The sequence below is a fragment of the Aythya ferina genome (genome assembly GCF_964211825.1).
Source record: "Aythya ferina genome assembly, contig: HAP1_SCAFFOLD_119, whole genome shotgun sequence".
NCBI classification, from domain to species: Eukaryota; Metazoa; Chordata; class Aves; order Anseriformes; family Anatidae; genus Aythya; species Aythya ferina.
In genome coordinates, this window is record NW_028181403.1 from 195372 (window position 1) to 211918 (window position 16547).

General features: G+C 41.4%; 1 long non-coding RNA gene across 1 annotated transcript in view; it reads right to left on the minus strand.

The window, feature by feature from the left end:
* Positions 1–16061, minus strand: part of LOC311428713 — a 132932-nt gene extending 116871 nt beyond the window's left edge. The window contains exon 1 of the long non-coding RNA XR_014687830.1: positions 14768–16061. This is a non-coding gene — a long non-coding RNA (uncharacterized lncRNA). The remainder of the gene's footprint in view (positions 1–14767) is intronic.
* Between the last annotated feature and the right edge of the window lie 486 nt (positions 16062–16547).

Below are 16547 nucleotides of genomic sequence, written 5' to 3' on the forward strand. Positions count from 1 at the left end.
TCTCAGGCAAGACCTTACGGGCTGTATCATTGCATAGCCAATACCACCCTTTTCCTTCTGGAACTGTCCAGCTGGTTGAATTTGCCCAGCCGCTAGTCGTACTAATATCAATTGTTCAATTACAAGATGTCTGATTTCCCACATAAGTAGTATCCGTATTCATACAATGCTGTTTTCCTATACCCTTAGGCGGGTTACACCTTTGTACACACACATAATAGGATTCTAACGGCAAGAAGCTACTCACTTCTAGTTCCAAAACTGCTTAATATTTTCGACCCCAAGATGTGTTTTCCCACAATTTAGTCCAAGATAAGTTTGCAGGCAAGGGAATCCCAATTAACGATACACCCTTATTCCCATGCTGTGGCAGATGGGTGCATACCCAACAGTTCGTCTTATTAGTTACTTGAGAAATTGTTTGTATTAAGGTCAGGTGTAAGTTCTCATCCCAAGTTGCCCACCCTGAATCCGAGAACCGCACCCCTGCAATCATTAGGATCTGGAAAACCGTAATTTTGTTGGTCCAATTGGAGTGGTGGTCCATATCCTCGCCGGGGCCTTCTTCACCCTTGAATTGTGGATCCAAGCTGCTTGCTTCTTAATCTTAATGGCAGTGTGTGTTGTCAGTAATACTTGGTGTGGTCCCATCCACTTTCCTTCCATTTTTCCTGCACGGGTTGTCCTGACAAAGTCTTTATATATATATAATCCCCGAGCTTAAAGGGGTGGATTGGTTGATCCAACCCTCTAGCCCTGGTCCCTAAAACAAATGTATGTACTTTATTTAATTGTTTCTGAAGTTCAGTTATATAAGCATATAAATATTCTGATCCTAACTGCGTTAGGTCCTCTCCACTAAATAGAAATTGCTATGGCCTTCCATATAAGATTTTGAAGGGACTCAAATTTCCTTTTATTCTAGGTTTAACTCTAATTCCAAGTAATGCTAAAGGGAGGGATTGAGGCCATGACAAATTAGCTTCTTATCCAATTTTAGCTATTTATTGTTTAATTAAATGGTTCATTTTTTCTACCTGTCCACTTGCCTGTGGTCTATAAGGAGTATGCAGTTGCCAATCTATCTTTAGAATCTTACTTATCTGGTCTACCACTTGTGCACAAAAATGTGAAACTCTATCAGAAGACATTGCTACTAGAATCCCAAAGTATGGTATTATTTCATTTAACAAGACTTTAACCACTTCTCTTGCTTTGGTTGTTCGACAGGGAAAGGCTTCAGGCCTTCCTGAAAACGTGTCAGTCAGAACCAGTAAATAATGATACCCCCCTTTTCTAGGGAGTTCTGAAAAATCAATTTGCCACTGTTGCCCCGAATAATTTCCTTTACCGATTATTCCAAATTTTATTCTATCCTTGGTATTGGGGTTATTGTGTAAGCAAATGCTACATTGTTGAGTTACTTGTTTTATCATATCGTCCCACTAATGTCTGACTCAGGCTCTTATGCAGTGTGCCAGCTCCCCAATGCGTTTTATTGTGTTCTGTAAGAACTATGGGCCATGTCAAACTAGAGGGTATTACTATGGGGTTATCTTTTAAATATACTCATCCATCTGGTTTCATTTTACCTTTCAAATCTTCAATTAATTTTAAGTCTTCTTTTGTATAATTTGGATATAGTTTGGATTTTACCGTCTGGTATCAAAGACAATGCCTTCACCTCAGTTATTTCAGCTGCCTGCTTAGCCTCTGCCAATCGATTTTCCAATTTCAAAATCGGTGTTCCCCTTTTGGTGTCCCTGACAATGCATGATAGCTACCTTTTCTGGTTGTTTTACAGCCTCTAACAATTTTAAAATTTCTTCAGCATACTTTGTGTTTTCACTGAGCGGTCAGCAATCCATGTTCTTTCCAAATTGCTCCATGAGCATGTACCACGCCGAATGTATATTTAGAATCTGTCCAAATATTTACCCTTTTTCCCGCTGCCAGTTCCAATGCTCTCGTGAGAGCAACTATCTCCGCCTTTTGAGCTGATGTTCCAGGGGGTAAAGGCTTAGACTCGATTACCTGCTGAGTAGTTGTTATAGCATATCCAGCTTTACGTTGTCTTTGCGTAACAAAACTGCTCCCATCCGTGAACCAAGTTTCTTCCGCGTCTTCCATGGGCTCCTCCTTAAGGTCTGGTCGGCTGGAATACACAGTCTCTAGAGTTTCTAAACAATCGTGAATCACAGCTTGTGCCGGAGCATCACTAAGAAAAGAGGCTAGATTCACAATATGAATTATCACAATTTCCACGTCGTCCTGTTCTACCAATATTGCTTGATATTTCAAAATCATCAATTCTTGTTTAAGTTGTTTAAAGACTTTTTGTGCTTCTCCAGTCCAGACTAACTTTGACTGGTTAATCTTTATCAATTCACATAGAGGCTTTACCAATAGTCCATAATTATAAATCCAAAGGCGACACCAACCTGTCATTCCTAAAAAGCTTTGTAGCTCCTTTACCATTTGAGGTTCTGGAGTCCGGCAAATGACTTCCTTATGTTCAGTTCCTAGTTCTCGTTGTCCTTCCGAAATGTCAAATCCCAGATAGGTCACACTTTGTTGAGCCAGCTGGACTTTCTGTCAAGAGACTTGATATCCATTTAAACCCAGAAAATTAAGACGACTTATAGTCCATTGAATACAACTCCCTTTAGTCTCGGTAGCTATTAAGAGATCATCTACATATTGTAACAAAGCACCTTCAGTGTCCGGAGGTATCCATGTTTCGAGTTGCCTTGCTAATTGGTTTCCAAAAATAGTGGGGCTATTCTTGAATCCTTGAGGTAGTAATGTCCACGTAAGCTGCGTCTTTCTGCCTGAATCGGGATTTTCCCATTCAAAGGCGAATAGGTTTTGGCTTTCTGTGGCTAAGCCTAGGCAGAAGAAGGCATCTTTTAAATCCAGTACGGTAAACCAGACTTGACTATTCTTTAATTTAGTCAGCAAAGTATAAGGGTTTGCCACTACTGGATGTATATCCTCAGTGATTTTATTTATGGCCCTCAAATCCTGAACTAGCCTATAGCTTTTTCATCTGCCTTTTTAATTGGCAATATGGGTGCATTGGATTCTGATTCGCATTCAATCAATAATCCATACTGTAAAAATTGATCAATTATCTCTTTAATTCCTTTCCTATCTTCTATCCTCAAAGGATATTACTTAACCTTAACGGGTTTCTCTCCTGGCTTTAATTTAATAATTATTAAGGTCACATTTTTAGCTCTTCCAGGGACTTCGGTAGCCCAAACTCCTGGACATACTTGATCTGTGATCTCTAAAGGTATTTCACTTTTAGGGTCAGTTTGTATTAGTGCCAAGCTTAACACATTTATTAGTTGTTCTTCTCCTGTTCTTAATTCCATTTTCCCTTTTTCAAAGACAATTTCTGCTCCTACTTGCTCTAATAAATCTCTACCTAAGAGTGCCCATGAGGAGCTAGGCATAGATAAAAATCTGTGTATGCCCCATTGTTTCCCTAATTTGTACTTCAAAGGTTCACAAAAATAAGCCTTTTCGGTTACACCTTGTCCTGGTTTCAGTTAGAACAGAGTTAATTTTCTTCCTAGTAGCTGGGAGAATGCTATGTTTTGGCTTAGGATGAGAAGAGTGCTGATAACACCCCGATGTTTCAATTGTTGCAGAGCAATGCTTATAGCAAGCCAAGGACATCTCAGCTTCTTGCTCTGTCCTGCCAACAGGCAGGCTGGGGGTGCAGTAAGAGCTGGGAGGGGACAGACCCAGGACAGGTGACCCAAACTAGCCAAAGGGGTATTCCATAGCATCTGACGTCAGGCTAAACAATACATAGGGGTGGCTAGCCAGGGGGAGGGGGCCGGACTGCTCGGGGTTAGGCTGGGCATCGGTCAGCGGGTGGTGAGCAATTGCATTGTGCATCACTTGTTTGTACACATTATTAGTAGTGGTACTATTATCATCATTGTATTATTATTATTGTTATTATTATTATTATTGTTATTATTATTATTATTATTATTATTATTATTATTATTATTATTATTATTATTTTGTCTTATTAAACTGTCTTTATCTCAACTCACAGGCTTCACTTTCCATTTCTCTCCCCCGTCCCAGAGAGGGAGGGGGAGGGGGAGCGAACAGCTGCGTGGTGTTTAGCTGCCGGCCGGGTTAAACCATGACACACCTTTTACCCTAACATAATAATTCTGTGAAGGCATTAATGCTTGATTTAGAACTGAATATGTTGCCCCATAGCAATAAGAAATTTCACTTCCATTCCTCCCCTAGCTTCATTATAACCAGTGGAGGATCCGCTAGGGTAGATTCCCCAGGTCCCCGTTATTCCTGTTGAAATCAGGGGTTGATTACCCTAGGAAAAGGCTAGTCAATTTGTCCTCCAAAGCCAGGTCCAAACCGTTTTGTTTTATTTATTTATTTATTTATTTATTTATTTATTTATTTATTTTCATTACATTTCAGAGTTGGTCCAAAAATTCCATAGGGCTTTCTTTTAGACCTTGTTGGAAGCATATTCTCAATTCCCAATTCATCCAGGTTTTAGTATTTACTTAACCGTTCATGATTTTCAGGATGATTCGGGTCTTAGTGGGGGTCGGTCAGGGGAATGCAATTGTCCACAGTTCCCTGAACGGTCCCATCAGCAATCTGAGCTCGCACATGAACTCAGGTTGTTTTAAGAGTGTACCTCTTTTCTGTTTCTGTGACAACTCTCTCGGACCGATCATGGTCCCTTTGCCCTAAAGGGCTAACACCCATGATTTTAAGATCTCTGCCTCGGGCAGAGGCAGAACTATTAACATTCCTACATCCTCTTTCCCTGCTCATTCAACTTCAAACACCTTTAACACTTTCAACAACCCTTTTAACACTTCCTTTATCTTTCTCCAGCCTGTACTTCTCTAATGCCAACATCAAAGGTTCAGTCAGGGGCCAACTTAATTCCCTACCTTTTCCCACCAAGATGCTGAAACATCAGTATACAACATTTCATCCTGTTCTGCTTCTCAAAAAACAACATTAACTGTAGCAAAATATTATAGTTTAAAGTTCCATTTAGGGGCCACTTTTCTCCACATTCCAGCTTATAAAGCGGCCACCACTGATTACGATATTTTATCAATGTTTTCCTGTTCACACTTCCACCGGCAGATCCTCCAATATCCTTCCAGTGACTTAAAACACATCCTAACACACTTTTCTTTAAAATTTCACTGCTTGTTTGCCCCCCCCAGTTTCCAGTTTACACTTTCAGAATACACATGTTACTTACAAAAGCGTATCACAAAACGTATCACTCACAAAAATACGGGCACGCAATATCTTTCAGTAGCGATGCCACAAAACTACTATTACCAGCAATATTGCCAAAATCACAGTAACAATAGTCAGAGTCAAATTCCACATGCGATAAGTCAGAAAACCGAACTGTGTAACACCGTAACGATATCTTTCTTATAACAATGCCACGAACCTACTATTACCACCAGGAAAATAGCCAAAATCGCAGTAACAATAACCAGAGTTAAATACCATACTCCATGAGTCAGAAAACCGAAATAGACAACACAATTCCAGATGGACCTTAAAGCGAGCTCCTTCCTTAAGGTCCCCAAACATGTACTTATGGTGCTAACCACAAAGTATATACCAAACACTGCCTCGCAGAAGATCACCTTCTGACTTACAGACAGTTCCAGATGACCGGTCTACCAGAAAACCAAACCAGAATAAAGAATATACTCACTTACAATGATGGGGTCCTTGTCTGCCTCCGCAGTGATCCGGTGAGTCGAGGAGTCCCTCCGGGAAATCCCGGGGGTACCCTAGGGAGTCCTGTTCCCAGCAGGTCCTGCAGTCCGGCAGAGAGGTTGTCCCATCTGGGTCGCCAAATTGATTCAAAGATCGAAGCCGAAATTCCTTTAAGTGGTATATTCTTTATTGCAGCGCTGGATGCACGGGGGATCTCTCCACCTATCGTGCATACCCAAAGCAGAAAGCAGTCTTGAATTTATACAATCAATCTATCAATATTCTACAAGCACCTATACATATGCATTACCTATCCCCGCCTTCCCTCGCTTCTCATGCTAATTAGCCTTTTGGCACCTTGCGCCTGCGCAGAGCCTTCCAAGAATTGTGGGCAGGGGTCTTTGGGACGTGGGCAGGGGTCTTTGGGAGGAAGACCCCGAGTCTTCCTCACAGTGTACTTTTCACCTTTGGTCAGGAATCTGCTGAATTGGCATGTTTCTTAATTGCAAGAGCTGGTTGTTGCCAATTCTCCCGTTTGTTGTATCTTTATAATGAATTCCAATGTCCAGTTTCGAGAGTTATAGTCCTTACATTCGTTTCTCTGTCCGCCTGCCGCTTCCTTATCATGAGTTCCAGTGTCTTGTTTTGAGATATACAGTCCTTGTCTGGGGATTGTCCTTGCCTCCCCAATACCTCCTTAATCAATCCCCCCTTTTCTTTTCCCATGCAAATTCTTTTGCATCAGATACTTTCTTTATTTACAGTAACACAACAAAGCAGGCATCTAAACAACATGCACACAAATATTCCTAACACTACTAATACGATTAGAGCAATGAATACTTGTTTCAACCATTGGAAATTGGGCAACCAGGAGGTTAACTTAGTCCATAGTTCACTAAAACTCCATGAAAGATCATCTTTACTGATCTCATGTAGGATCCTGGTCTGCTTCCATATTTCTTCCAGGTCGGTAGAGATCCTTCCACTCTGATCTACATACATACAACAACTTGTGTTTATTACTGTACAGACTCCCCCTTGAGTGGCCAGTAACAAGTCTAGGGCCATCCGATTTTGGAATACTACCTGTGATAAACTAGATATCTCTTCTTGTTGAGCCTTTATAGCATCCAGAATTTTGTTTTCTAACTTCTCTATAATTGCAGAAATATTAACTATTGCCTTTTCCAATTCACTCACTCCTAACCATGGGATAAACCATCGCACAAAACTATGAAAAGGGGTGTGTCTCTCTACCAATGGATTGTTAATTTTTCATCTGATTCTCCGGATATGATTTCTCAAGTAACCTCGAGGCACTACATCATGTACTGTCATATTGGGGACTACCGCTCCAAGAGTGCAAGTTCCCTTCCAATTCTCAGGCAAGACCTTACGGGCTGTATCATTGCATAGCCAATACCACCCTTTTCCTTCTGGAACCGTCCAGCTGGTTGAATTTGCCCAGCCGCTAGTCGTACTAATATCAATTGTTCAATTACAAGATGTCTGATTTCCCACATAAGTAGTATCCGTATTTATACAATGCTGTTTTCCTATACCCTTAGGCGGGTTACACCTTTGTACACACACATAATAGGATTCTAACGGCAAGAAGCTACTCACTTCTAGTTCCAGAACTGCTTAATATTTTCGACCCCAAGATGTGTTTTCCCACAAATTAGTCCAAGATAAGTTTGCAGGCAAGGGAATCCCAATTAACGATACACCCTTATTCCCATGCTGTGGCAGATGGGTGCATACCCAACAGTTCGTCTTATTAGTTACTTGAGAAATTGTTTGTATTAAGGTCAGGTGTAAATTCTCATCCCAAGTTGCCCACCCCAAATCCGAGAACCGCACCCCTGCAATCATTAGGATCTGGAAAACCGTGATTTTGTTGGTCCAATTGGAGTGGTGGTCCATATCCTCGCCGGGGCCTTCTTCACCCTTGAATTGTGGATCCAAGCTGCTTGCTTCTTAATCTTAATGGCGGTGTGTGTTGTCAGTAATACTTGGTGTGGTCCCATCCACTTTCCTTCCATTTTTCCTGCACGGGTTGTCCTGACAAAGTCTTTATATATATATAATCCCCGAGCTTAAAGGGGTGGATTGGTTGATCCAACCCTCTAGCCCTGGTCCCTAAAACAAATGTATGTACTTTATTTAATTGTTTCTGAAGTTCAGTTATATAAGCATATAAATATTCTGATCCTAACTGCGTTAGGTCCTCTCCACTAAATAGAAATTGCTATGGCCTTCCATATAAGATTTTGAAGGGACTCAAATTTCCTTTTATTCTAGGTTTAACTCTAATTCCAAGTAATGCTAAAGGGAGGGATTGAGGCCATGACAAATTAGCTTCTTATCCAATTTTAGCTATTTATTGTTTAATTAAATGGTTCATTTTTTCTACCTGTCCACTTGCCTGTGGTCTATAAGGAGTATGCAGTTGCCAATCTATCTTTAGAATCTTACTTATCTGGTCTACCACTTGTGCACAAAAATGTGAAACTCTATCAGAAGACATTGCTACTAGAATCCCAAAGCATGGTATTATTTCATTTAACAAGACTTTAACCACTTCTCTTGCTTTGGTTGTTCGACAGGGAAAGGCTTCAGGCCTTCCTGAAAACGTGTCAGTCAGAACCAGTAAATAATGATACCCCCCTTTTCTAGGGAGTTCTGAAAAATCAATTTGCCACTGTTGCCCCGAATAATTTCCTTTACCGATTATTCCAAATTTTATTCTATCCTTGGTATTGGGGTTATTGTGTAAGCAAATGCTACATTGTTGAGTTACTTGTTTTATCATATCGTCCCACTAATGTCTGACTCAGGCTCTTATGCAGTGTGCCAGCTCCCCAATGCGTTTTATTGTGTTCTGTAAGAACTATGGGCCATGTCAAACTAGAGGGTATTACTATGGGGTTATCTTTTAAATATACTCATCCATCTGGTTTCATTTTACCTTTCAAATCTTCAATTAATTTTAAGTCTTCTTTTGTATAATTTGGATATAGTTTGGATTTTACCGTCTGGTATCAAAGACAATGCCTTCACCTCAGTTATTTCAGCTGCCTGCTTAGCCTCTGCCAATCGATTTTCCAATTTCAAAATCGGTGTTCCCCTTTTGGTGTCCCTGACAATGCATGATAGCTACCTTTTCTGGTTGTTTTACAGCCTCTAACAATTTTAAAATTTCTTCAGCATACTTTGTGTTTTCACTGAGCGGTCAGCAATCCATGTTCTTTCCAAATTGCTCCATGAGCATGTACCACGCCGAATGTATATTTAGAATCTGTCCAAATATTTACCCTTTTTCCCGCTGCCAGTTCCAATGCTCTCGTGAGAGCAACTATCTCCGCCTTTTGAGCTGATGTTCCAGGGGGTAAAGGCTTAGACTCGATTACCTGCTGAGTAGTTGTTATAGCATATCCAGCTTTACGTTGTCTTTGCGTAACAAAACTGCTCCCATCCGTGAACCAAGTTTCTTCCGCATCTTCCATGGGCTCCTCCTTAAGGTCTGGTCGGCTGGAATACACAGTCTCTAGAGTTTCTAAACAATCGTGAATCACAGCTTGTGCCGGAGCATCACTAAGAAAAGAGGCTAGATTCACAATATGAATTATCACAATTTCCACGTCGTCCTGTTCTACCAATATTGCTTGATATTTCAAAATCATCAATTCTTGTTTAAGTTGTTTAAAGACTTTTTGTGCTTCTCCAGTCCAGACTAACTTTGACTGGTTAATCTTTATCAATTCACATAGAGGCTTTACCAATAGTCCATAATTATAAATCCAAAGGCGACACCAACCTGTCATTCCTAAAAAGCTTTGTAGCTCCTTTACCATTTGAGGTTCTGGAGTCCGGCAAATGACTTCCTTATGTTCAGTTCCTAGTTCTCGTTGTCCTTCCGAAATGTCAAATCCCAGATAGGTCACACTTTGTTGAGCCAGCTGGACTTTCTGTCAAGAGACTTGATATCCATTTAAACCCAGAAAATTAAGACGACTTATAGTCCATTGAATCCAACTCCCTTTAGTCTCGGTAGCTATTAAGAGATCATCTACATATTGTAACAAAGCACCTTCAGTGTCCGGAGGTATCCATGTTTCGAGTTCCCTTGCTAATTGGTTTCCAAAAATAGTGGGGCTATTCTTGAATCCTTGAGGTAGTAATGTCCACGTAAGCTGCGTCTTTCTGCCTGAATCGGGATTTTCCCATTCAAAGGCGAATAGGTTTTGGCTTTCTGTGGCTAAGCCTAGGCAGAAGAAGGCATCTTTTAAATCCAGTACGGTAAACCAGACTTGACTATTCTTTAATTTAGTCAGCAAAGTATAAGGGTTTGCCACTACTGGATGTATATCCTCAGTGATTTTATTTATGGCCCTCAAATCCTGAACTAGCCTATAGCTTTTTCATCTGCCTTTTTAATTGGCAATATGGGTGCATTGGATTCTGATTCGCATTCAATCAATAATCCATACTGTAAAAACTGATCAATTATCTCTTTAATTCCTTTCCTATCTTCTGTCCTCAAAGGATATTACTTAACCTTAACGGGTTTCTCTCCTGGCTTTAATTTAATAATTATTAAGGTCACATTTTTAGCTCTTCCAGGGACTTCGGTAGCCCAAACTCCTGGACATACTTGATCTGTGATCTCTAAAGGTATTTCACTTTTAGGGTCAGTTTGTATTAGTGCCAAGCTTAACACATTTATTAGTTGTTCTTCTCCTGTTCTTAATTCCATTTTCCCTTTTTCAAAGACAATTTCTGCTCCTACTTGCTCTAATAAATCTCTACCTAAGAGTGCCCATGAGGAGCTAGGCATAGATAAAAATCTGTGTATGCCCCATTGTTTCCCTAATTTGTACTTCAAAGGTTCACAAAAATAAGCCTTTTCGGTTACACCTTGTCCTGGTTTCAGTTAGAACAGAGTTAATTTTCTTCCTAGTAGCTGGGAGAATGCTATGTTTTGGCTTAGGATGAGAAGAGTGCTGATAACACCCCGATGTTTCAATTGTTGCAGAGCAATGCTTATAGCAAGCCAAGGACATCTCAGCTTCTTGCTCTGTCCTGCCAACAGGCAGGCTGGGGGTGCAGTAAGAGCTGGGAGGGGACAGACCCAGGACAGGTGACCCAAACTAGCCAAAGGGGTATTCCATAGCATCTGACGTCAGGCTAAACAATACATAGGGGTGGCTAGCCAGGGGGAGGGGGCCGGACTGCTCGGGGTTAGGCTGGGCATCGGTCAGCGGGTGGTGAGCAATTGCATTGTGCATCACTTCTTTGTACACATTATTAGTAGTGGTACTATTATCATCATTGTATTATTATTATTGTTGTTATTATTGTTATTATTATTATTATTATTATTATTATTATTATTATTATTATTATTATTATTATTATTATTTTGTCTTATTAAACTGTCTTTATCTCAACTCACAGGCTTCACTTTCCATTTCTCTCCCCCGTCCCAGAGAGGGAGGGGGAGGGGGAGCGAACAGCTGCGTGGTGTTTAGCTGCCGGCCGGGTTAAACCATGACACACCTTTTACCCTAACATAATAATTCTGTGAAGGCATTAATGCTTGATTTAGAACTGAATACGTTGCCCCATAGCAATAAGAAATTTCACTTCCATTCCTCCCCTAGCTTCATTATAACCAGTGGAGGATCCGCTAGGGTAGATTCCCCAGATCCCCGTTATTCCTGTGGAAATCAGGGGTTGATTACCCTAGGAAAAGGCTAGTCAATTTGTCCTCCAAAGCCAGGTCCAAACCGTTTTGTTTTATTTATTTATTTATTTATTTATTTATTTATTTATTTTCATTACATTTCAGAGTTGGTCCAAAAATTCCATAGGGCTTTCTTTTAGACCTTGTTGGAAGCATATTCTCAATTCCCAATTCATCCAGGTTTTAGTATTTACTTAACCGTTCATGATTTTCAGGATGATTCGGGTCTTAGTGGGGGTCGGTCAGGGGAATGCAATTGTCCACAGTTCCCTGAACGGTCCCATCAGCAATCTGAGCTCGCACATGAACTCAGGTTGTTTTAAGAGTGTACCTCTTTTCTGTTTCTGTGACAACTCTCTCGGACCGATCATGGTCCCTTTGCCCTAAAGGGCTAACACCCATGATTTTAAGATCTCTGCCTCGGGCAGAGGCAGAACTATTAACATTCCTACATCCTCTTTCCCTGCTCATTCAACTTCAAACACCTTTAACACTTTCAACAACCCTTTTAACACTTCCTTTATCTTTCTCCAGCCTGTACTTCTCTAATGCCAACATCAAAGGTTCAGTCAGGGGCCAACTTAATTCCCTACCTTTTCCCACCAAGATGCTGAAACATCAGTATACAACATTTCATCCTGTTCTGCTTCTCAAAAAACAACATTAACTGTAGCAAAATATTATAGTTTAAAGTTCCATTTAGGGGCCACTTTTCTCCACATTCCAGCTTATAAAGCGGCCACCACTGATTACGATATTTTATCAATGTTTTCCTGTTCACACTTCCACCGGCAGATCCTCCAATATCCTTCCAGTGACTTAAAACACATCCTAACACACTTTTCTTTAAAATTTCACTGCTTGTTTGCCCCCCCAGTTTCCAGTTTACACTTTCAGAATACACATGTTACTTACAAAAGCGTATCACAAAACGTATCACTCACAAAAATACGGGCACGCAATATCTTTCAGTAGCGATGTCACAAAACTACTATTACCAGCAATATTGCCAAAATCACAGTAACAATAGTCAGAGTCAAATTCCACATGCGATAAGTCAGAAAACCGAACTGTGTAACACCGTAACAATATCTTTCTTATAACAATGCCACGAACCTACTATTACCACCAGGAAAATAGCCAAAATCACAGTAACAATAACCAGAGTTAAATACCATACTCCATGAGTCAGAAAACCGAAATAGACAACACAATTCCAGATGGACCTTAAAGCGAGCTCCTTCCTTAAGGTCCCCAAACATGTACTTATGGTGCTAACCACAAAGTATATACCAAACACTGCCTCGCAGAAGATCACCTTCTGACTTACAGACAGTTCCAGATGACCGGTCTACCAGAAAACCAAACCAGAATAAAGAATATACTCACTTACAATGATGGGGTCCTTGTCTGCCTCCGCAGTGATCCGGTGAGTCGAGGAGTCCCTCCGGGAAATCCCGGGGGTACCCTAGGGAGTCCTGTTCCCAGCAGGTCCTGCAGTCCGGCAGAGAGGTTGTCCCATCTGGGTCGCCAAATTGATTCAAAGATCGAAGCCGAAATTCCTTTAAGTGGTATATTCTTTATTGCAGCGCTGGATGCACGGGGGATCTCTCCACCTATCGTGCATACCCAAAGCAGAAAGCAGTCTTGAATTTATACAATCAATCTATCAATATTCTACAAGCACCTATACATATGCATTACCTATCCCCGCCTTCCCTCGCTTCTCATGCTAATTAGCCTTTTGGCACCTTGCGCCTGCGCAGAGCCTTCCAAGAATTGTGGGCAGGGGTCTTTGGGACGTGGGCAGGGGTCTTTGGGAGGAAGACCCCGAGTCTTCCTCACAGCGTACTTTTCACCTTTGGTCAGGAATCTGCTGAATTGGCATGTTTCTTAATTGCAAGAGCTGGTTGTTGCCAATTCTCCCGTTTGTTGTATCTTTATAATGAATTCCAATGTCCAGTTTCGAGAGTTATAGTCCTTACATTCGTTTCTCTGTCCGCCTGCCGCTTCCTTATCATGAGTTCCAGTGTCTTGTTTTGAGATATACAGTCCTTGTCTGGGGATTGTCCTTGCCTCCCCAATACCTCCTTAATCAGCCTGCACACAATTATCTGAGAATGAAAGCTGCTTTCCAGTAATTCAGAAAGCCAAGTTACGTCTCAGCCTTGAGCATCTCGGGCTTTTGGGCCTGTCTGTAACATTTGGCACCAGCACTAATACTTTTTTTGGCATATGTTTAGCGTTTGGGGCCTGTGTCTGGGATTTGGGCCCTGTCTCGAACCACTAGGGCTTTGTCCTGGGTTTTGGAGCCTGCCTCTAGAGTTCAGGGCCTGTGATTAGGCTTTTGGGGTCTGTGTCTGGGGGCCGGTATCTGGGGGCAAGGGGGGAGCTGCTTGTAGACCCTAGGGGCCAGCATTGAGGGGGTTGGGAGCTGACTCTACAACTTTGGGGCCTCCCTCGGGGGGGGGGGGGGGGAGGGTTGGGAGCTGCTTGTATAGGGTAGGGGGCCTGCCTGGCAGGGGTTGGGAGCTGCTTGTAGAATTTGGGTCGCTGTGTCTGGGGGGGCGGTTGGGGCCTGTGTCTCAGGGGTGTTGGGAACTGGTTGTACACCTTTGGGTCCTGTCTCTGGGGGGGGAGCTACTTGTACCCTTACCATAAGCCGTACTCTAACACATACTTCTACCAGTACCCTTACCCTTACCGTAACCCTTACCTTTACCCTTAATCTTACCCTTACCAAAGCATTACCCTTACCCTTAACGTAAGCCTAAACCTTAACCTTATCCTTACACTTACACTTACCGTAACCCTTACCCTTTCTGCTACACTTACCCTTAGCCTAAATCTAAACCTTACACTTACCCTAACCCTAACACTTACCCTTACCATTACCCATATACTTACTCTTACCCTAACCCTAAATCTTACCCAAACACTTACCCTGACCCTTACATTAACCCTAAACCGTACCCTAAAACTTACACTTACTCTTAACCTTAACCTTACGCTTAACCTTAACCTACTACTTACCCTTTCTTATCCGTCACCATACACCTAAAATTAACCCTAACCATTACCCTAACACTTACCCTTACCCTAACCCAAACCCTAATCCTAACTCTAAACCTTACCCTGACTTGTACACTTATCCTTATCCTTACACTTACCCTAACACTTACCCTTACACTTATCCTTATACATATAACTTACCCTTACCCTAAACCTTAACCTTAACCTAACTCTAACCCTAAACCTTACCTTAACCCTTACCCTGACCCTTACATTAACCCTTACCCTTACCCTAAAACTTACACTTACTCTTAACCTTAACCTTACCCTTAACCTTAACCTAATACTTACCCTTCCGTTTCCCTCACCCTAACCCTAAAATTAACCCTAACCATTACCCTAACACCTACCCTTACCCTAACCCTTACTCTAACCCTTACAATGACCCGTACCCTTACACATACACTTACACTTACTCTTACCCTAAACCTTACCCTTACCATAAGCCATATTCTAACAAATTCTACCCGTACCCTTACCCTTACCGTAATCCTTACCCTTTATGTTACCCTAAACCTTACCCTTACCCTAACACTTACCCTTATCGTAAACCTTACCCTTTCTGCTACATTTACCATTAGCCTAAATCTAAACCTTACACTTACCCTTACCTTAACCCAATACTTACCCTTACGTTTCCCTCACCCTAACCCTAAAATTAACCCTAACCATTATTCTAACACTTACCCTTACCCTAACCCTAACCCTTACTCTAACCCTTACCCTGACCCATACCCTTACACTCACCCTTACCCTTACATTACCCTAACTCTTACCCATACCATAACCCATACCCTAACACATATTTTTACCCTTAACCTTACCGTTACCCTTACCCTTACTCTATCCGTTACCCTTACGCTTACCCTTAACATAAACCTTACCATTAATCTTACCCTTACGCTAACCCTTACCCTTACCCTATCCCTTACACTTATCCTTATCCATACCCTTAACCTTACCCCAACCCTTACCCTTAAGCTGAACATAACCCTAAACCTTACCCCAAACCTTTCCCTGAACCTTACATTAACCCTAACCCTTAACCTAAACCTTACACTTACTCTTAACCTTAACCTTACCCTTAACCTTAAGCTAGTACTTAACCTTACATTTTTCTCACCCTAATCCTAAAATTAACCCTAACCATTACCCTAACACTTAACCGTTACACTTACCCTTATTCTATCCGTTACTCTTACACTTTCCCTTAACATAAACCTTACCCTTTACCTTACCCTTACCATAAGCCATACATCAACACTTACATGTACACTTACGCTTACACTTATCCTAGTAATTACTCGTACAATTACCCTTAACCTAACCATAAACATTAAGGATAAGCTTAAGGGTCACCCTTAAGGTTACCGTTATCCTAACACTTACACTTAAGTTCATGGTAAGGGTTAGAGTAAGGGTAAGTGTTAGGGTAATGGTTAGGCTAATTTTAGGTTTAGGGTGAGGGAAACGTAAGAGTAAGTATTAGGTTACAGCTAAGGTTAAGGTTAAGAGTAAGTGTAAGGTTTAGTGTAAGGATTAGGGTTAATGTAAGGGTCAAGGTAAGGGTTGGGGTAAAGGTTTAGGTAAAGGGTAAATATATGTATATTCTAAGGGTGAGGGGTTAGGGTAAGGTTTAGAATTAGGGAAAGGGTAAGTGTAGCAGAAAGGGTAAGGTTTAGGATAAGGGTAAGTGTTAGGATAAGGGTAAGGTTTAGGGTTAGCTTAATAGTAAGGTTAAGGGTAATTGTACGAGTAATTGCTAGGGTAAGTGCAAGCGTAAGTGTACATGTAAGTGTTGTTGTATGGCTTATGGTAAGGGTAAGGTTAAGGGTAAGGTTTATGTTAAGGGTAAGCGTAAGGGTAACGGATAGAGCAAGGGTAAGGGTAAGGTTAAGGGTAACGGTAAGGTTAAGGGTACAAATATGTGTTAGGGTATGGGTTATGGTATGGGTAA